We start from the raw sequence: 5,000 nt of genomic DNA on the forward strand, positions 1-5,000 counted from the left end.
ACCAGGTGCTGTAAGCTTTTTCACTTTTCTCTCCTTAAGGCAGAAAACACTGCTGCATATTTCACTTGACAAATATGTGAGAAAGAGGCAAGATTGAAGAAGAGATGCATGAAAAGAGGTGGGTAACAGTAAAAAGGGAAAAGAGAATCAAACAATATCATATCAATATTTTCTTCATTTTGGAATGTTAATCAATGAACTGGTTTAGGTTCGTTCACATTTTACAATTGACATACTGTTGTTGGTATTTGAGTCTTTTCAAGCCAGTTCTGACCAACAGGTCAGAGTTCTCTGTGATGAACAGCAAAGTTTAATTCACCATTCACCCTACCATTCTAAGAACTGCTTCATTTTTTAAAAACGGGGTCCCTTTGAACATAAAATGAGATTTCTTAAAAATGTCCTAAATGTACTATAAATGACAGCAATTTGTAATAGCTTTTAAAGGACTATGTGTTGGAGACAAACTTTCTTACGGCCATACCTCTCTGATTGCGCCCGATCTCGTCCGATCTCAAAAGCTAAGCAGAGTCGGGCCTGGTTAGTACTTGGATGGGAGACCGCCTGGGAATACCAGGTGCTGTAAGCCTTTTCACTTTTCTCTCCTTAAGGCAGAAGACACTGCTGCATATTTCACTTGACAAATATGTGAGAAAGAGGCAAGATTGAAGAAGAGATGCATGAAAAGACGTGGGTAACAGTAAAAAGGGAAAAGACAATCAATCAATATCATATCAATATTTTCTTCATTTTGGAATGTTAATCAATGAACTGGTTTAGGTTCGTTGACATTTTGCAATTGACCTACTGTTGTTGGTATTTGAGTCTTTTCAAGCCAGTTCTGACCAATAGCTCAGAGTTCTCTGTGAAGAACAGCAAAGTTTAATTCACCATTCACCCTACCATTCTAAGAACTGCTTCATTTTTTAAAAACGGGGTCCCTTTGAACATAAAATGAGATTTCTTAAACATGTCCTAAATGTACTATAAATGACAGCAATTTGTAACAGCTTTTAAAGGACTATGTGTTGGAAACAAACTTGCTTACGGCCATACCTCTGTGATCGCGCCCGATCTCGTTTGATCTCGGAAGCTAAGCGGAGACGGGCCTGGTTAGTACTTGGATGGGAGACTGCCTTGGAATACCTGGTGCTGTAAGCTTTTTCACTTTTCTCTCAATAAGGCAGAAGACACTGCTGCTTTTTCATTTGACAAATATGTGAGAAAGAGGCAAGATTGAAGAAGAGATGCATGAAAAGAGGTGTGTAACAGTAAAAAGGGAAAAGAGAATCAATCAATATCATATCAATATTTTCTTCATTTTGGAATGTTAATCAATGAACTGGTTTAGGTTCGTTAACATTTTGCAATTGACCTACTGTTGTTGGTATTTGAGTCTTTTCAAGCCGGTTCTGACCAATAGCTCAGAGTTTTCTGTGAAGAACAGCAAAGTTTAATTCACCATTCACCCTACCATTCAAAGAACTGCTTCATTTTTTAAAAACGGGGTCCCTTTGAACATAAAATGAGATTTCTTAAACATGTCCTAAATGTACTATAAATGACAGCAATTTTTAACAGCTTTTAAAGGACTATGTGTTGGAGACAGTCTTGCTTATGGCCATACCTCTCTGATTGCGCCAGATCTCGTCCGATCTTGGAAGCTAAGCAGAGTCGGGCCTGGTTAGTACTTGGATGGGAGACTGCCTGGGAATACCTCGTGCTGTAATCTTTTTCACTTTTCTCTCCATAAGGCAGAGGACATTGCTGCTTTTTCATTTGACAAATATGTGAGAAAGAGGCAAGTTTGAAGAAGAGATGCATAAAAAGAAGTGGGTAACAGTCAAAAGGGAAAAGAGAATCAATCAATATCATATCAATATTTTCTTCATTTTGGAATGTTAATCAATGAACTGGTTTAGGTTCGTTCACATTTTGCAATTGACCTACTGTTGTTGGTATTTGAGTCTTTTCAAGCCGGTTCTGACCAATAGCTCAGAGTTCTCTGTGAAGAACAGCAAAGTTTAATTCACCATTCACCCTACCATTCAAAGAACTGCTTCATTTTTTAAAAACGGGGTCCCTTTGAACATAAAATGAGATTTCTTAAACATGTCCTAAATGTACTATGAATGACAGCAATTTGTAACAGCTTTTAAAGGACTATGTGTTGGAGACAAACTTGCTTACGGCCATACCTCTCTGACCGCGCCCGATCTCGTCCGATCTTGGAAGCTAAGCAGAGTCGGGCCTGGTTAGTACTTGGATGGGAGACCGCCTGGGAAAACCAGGTGCTGTAAGCCTTTTCACTTTTCTCTCCTTAAGGCAGAAGACACTGCTGCATATTTCACTTGACAAATATGTGAGAAAGAGGCAAGATTGAAGAAGAGTTGCATGACAAGAGGTGGGTAACAGTAAAAAGGGAAAAGAGAATCAATCAATATCATATCAATATTTTCTTCATTTTGGAATGTTAATCAATGATCTGGTTTAGGTTCGTTCACATTTTGCAATTGACTTACTGTTGTTGGTATTTGAGTCTTTTCAAGACGGTTCTGACCAATAGCTCAGAGTTCTCTGTGAAGAACAGCAAAGTTTAATTCACCATTCACCCTATCATTCAAAGAACTGCTTCATTTTTTAAAAATGGGGTCCCTTTGAACATAAAATGAGATTTCTCAAACATGTCCTAAATGTACTATAAATGACTGCAATTTGTAACAGCTTTTAAAGGACTATGTGTTGGAGACAAACTTGCTTACGGCCATACCTCTCTGATCGCGCCCGATCTCGTCCGATCTCGGAAGCTAAGCAGAGTTGGGCTTGGTTAGTACTTTGATGGGACACCTCCTCGGAATACCAGGTGCTGTAAGCTCTTTCAATTTTCTCTCCATAAAGCAGAGGACAATGCTGCTTTGTCATTTGACAAATATGTGAGAAAGAGGCAAGATTGAAGAAGAGATGCATGAAAAGACGTGAGTAACAGTAAAAAGGGAAAAGAGAATCAATCGATATCATATCAATATTTTCTTCTTTTTGGAATGTTAATCAATGAACTTGTTTAGGTTCGTTCACATTTTGCAATTGACCTACTGTTGTTGGTATTTGAGACTTTTCAATCCGGTTCCGACCAACAGGTCAGAGTTCTCTGTGAAGAAAAGTAAAGTTTAATTCACCATTCACCCTACCATTCAAAGAACTGCTTCATTTTTTAAAAACGGGGTCCCTTTGAACATAAAATGAGATTTCTTAAACATGTCCTAAATGTACTATAAATGACAGCAATTTGTAACAGCTTTTAAAGGACTATGTGTTGGAGACAAACTTGCTTACGGCCATACCTCTCTGATTGCGCACGATCTCGTCCGTTCTCGGAAGCTAAGCAGAGTCGGGCCTGGTTAGTACTTGGATGGGAGACTGCCTGGGAATACCTGGTGCTGTAAGATTTTTCACTTTTCTCTCCATAAGGCAGAGGACAATGCTGCTTTTTCATTTGACAAATATGTGAGAATGAGGCAAGATTGAAGAAGAGATCCATAAAAAGAGGTGGGTAACAGTCAAAAGGGAAAAGAGAATCAATCAATATCATATCAATATTTTCTTCATTTTGGAATGTTAATCAATGAACTGGTTTAGGTTCGTTCACATTTTGCAATTGACCTACTGTTGTTGGTATTTGAGTCTTTTCAATCAGGTTCCGACCAACAGGTAAGAGTTCTCTGTGAAGAAAAGTAAAGTTTAATTCACCATTCACCCTACCATTCAAAGAACTGCTTCATTTTTTAAAAACGGGGTCCCTTTAAACATAAAATGAGATTTCTTAAACATGTCCTAAATGTACTATAAATGACAGCAATTTGTAACAGTTTTTAAAGGACTATGTGTTGGAGACAAACTTGCTTACGGCCATACCTCTCTGATTGCGCCCGATCTCGTCCGATCTCGGAAGCTAAGCAACGTTGGGCCTGGTTAGTACTTGGATGGGAGACTGCCTGGGAATACCTGGTGCTGTAAGCTTTTTCACTTTTCTCTCCATAAGGCAGAGGACACTGCTGCTTTTTCATTTGACAAATATGTGAGAAAGAGGCAAGATTGAAGAAGAGATGCATAAAAAGAAGTGGGTAACAGTCAAAAGGGAAAAGAGAATCAATCAATATCATATCAATATTTTCTTCATTTTGGAATGTTAATCAATGAACTGGTTTAGGTTCGTTCACATTTTGCAATTGACCTACTGTTGTTGGTATTTGAGTCTTTTCAAGCCGATTCTGACCAATAGCTCAGAGTTCTCTGTGAAGAACAGCAAATTTTAATTCACCATTCACCCTACCATTCAAAGAACTGCTTCATTTTTTAAAAACGGGGTCCCTTTCAACATAAAATGAGATTTCTTAAACATGTCCTAAATGTACTATAAATGACAGCAATTTGTAACAGCTTTTAAAGGACTATGTGTTGGAGACAAACTTGCTTACGGCCATACCTCTCTGATAGCGCCCGATCTCGTCCAATCTCGGAAGCTAAGCAGAGTCGGGCCTGGTTAGTACTTGGATGGGAGACTGCCTGGGAATACCTGGTGCTGTAAGCTTTTTCACTTTTCTCTCCATAAGGCCGAGGACACTGCTGCTTTTTCATTTGACAAATATTTGAGAAAGAGGCAAGATTGAAGAAGAGATGCATAAAAAGAGGTGGGTAACAGTCAAAAGGGAAAAGAGAATAAATCAATATCATATCAATATTTTTTTCATTTTGGAATGTTAATCAATGAACTGGTTTAGGTTCATTCACATTTTGCAATTGACCTACTGTTGTTGGTATTTGAGTCTTTTCAATCCGGTTCCGACCAACAGGTAAGAGTTCTCTGTGAAGAAAAGTAAAGTTTAATTCACCATTCACCCTACCATTCAAAGAACTGCTTCATTTTTTAAAAACGGGGTCCCTTTGAACATAAAATGAGATTTCTTAAACATGTCCTAAATGTACTATAAATGACAGCAATT

General features: G+C 38.2%; 7 non-coding genes and 2 pseudogenes across 7 annotated transcripts; all 9 read left to right on the forward strand.

The window, feature by feature from the left end:
• LOC137869961 (5S ribosomal RNA) overlaps positions 1 to 17 on the forward strand; it is a 119-nt pseudogene extending 102 nt beyond the window's left edge.
• A 453-nt stretch (positions 18 to 470) lies between these two features.
• LOC137869782 (5S ribosomal RNA) lies at positions 471 to 589 on the forward strand. The gene has a single exon (XR_011102509.1). It is a non-coding gene; the product is annotated as a 5S ribosomal RNA (ribosomal RNA).
• A 453-nt stretch (positions 590 to 1,042) lies between these two features.
• LOC137869904 (5S ribosomal RNA) lies at positions 1,043 to 1,161 on the forward strand. The gene has a single exon (XR_011102626.1). It is a non-coding gene; the product is annotated as a 5S ribosomal RNA (ribosomal RNA).
• Positions 1,162 to 1,613: 452 nt separating this feature from the next.
• Positions 1,614 to 1,732, forward strand: LOC137869947 (5S ribosomal RNA; annotated as a pseudogene).
• Positions 1,733 to 2,184: 452 nt separating this feature from the next.
• LOC137869591 (5S ribosomal RNA) lies at positions 2,185 to 2,303 on the forward strand. Its single transcript, XR_011102325.1, has one exon. It is a non-coding gene; the product is annotated as a 5S ribosomal RNA (ribosomal RNA).
• A 453-nt stretch (positions 2,304 to 2,756) lies between these two features.
• On the forward strand, positions 2,757 to 2,875 carry LOC137869685 (5S ribosomal RNA). The gene has a single exon (XR_011102418.1). It is a non-coding gene; the product is annotated as a 5S ribosomal RNA (ribosomal RNA).
• A 452-nt stretch (positions 2,876 to 3,327) lies between these two features.
• LOC137869900 (5S ribosomal RNA) lies at positions 3,328 to 3,446 on the forward strand. Its single transcript, XR_011102622.1, has one exon. It is a non-coding gene; the product is annotated as a 5S ribosomal RNA (ribosomal RNA).
• Positions 3,447 to 3,898: 452 nt separating this feature from the next.
• On the forward strand, positions 3,899 to 4,017 carry LOC137869751 (5S ribosomal RNA). Its single transcript, XR_011102480.1, has one exon. It is a non-coding gene; the product is annotated as a 5S ribosomal RNA (ribosomal RNA).
• A 452-nt stretch (positions 4,018 to 4,469) lies between these two features.
• On the forward strand, positions 4,470 to 4,588 carry LOC137869677 (5S ribosomal RNA). Its single transcript, XR_011102410.1, has one exon. It is a non-coding gene; the product is annotated as a 5S ribosomal RNA (ribosomal RNA).
• The last annotated feature ends 412 nt before the right edge of the window (positions 4,589 to 5,000 follow it).

Source organism: Cebidichthys violaceus, unplaced genomic scaffold, assembly GCF_023349555.1.
Source record: "Cebidichthys violaceus isolate CVI_PGR_0920_01 unplaced genomic scaffold, fCebVio1.0.p SCAF_127, whole genome shotgun sequence".
NCBI lineage: Eukaryota > Metazoa > Chordata > Actinopteri > Perciformes > Stichaeidae > Cebidichthys > Cebidichthys violaceus.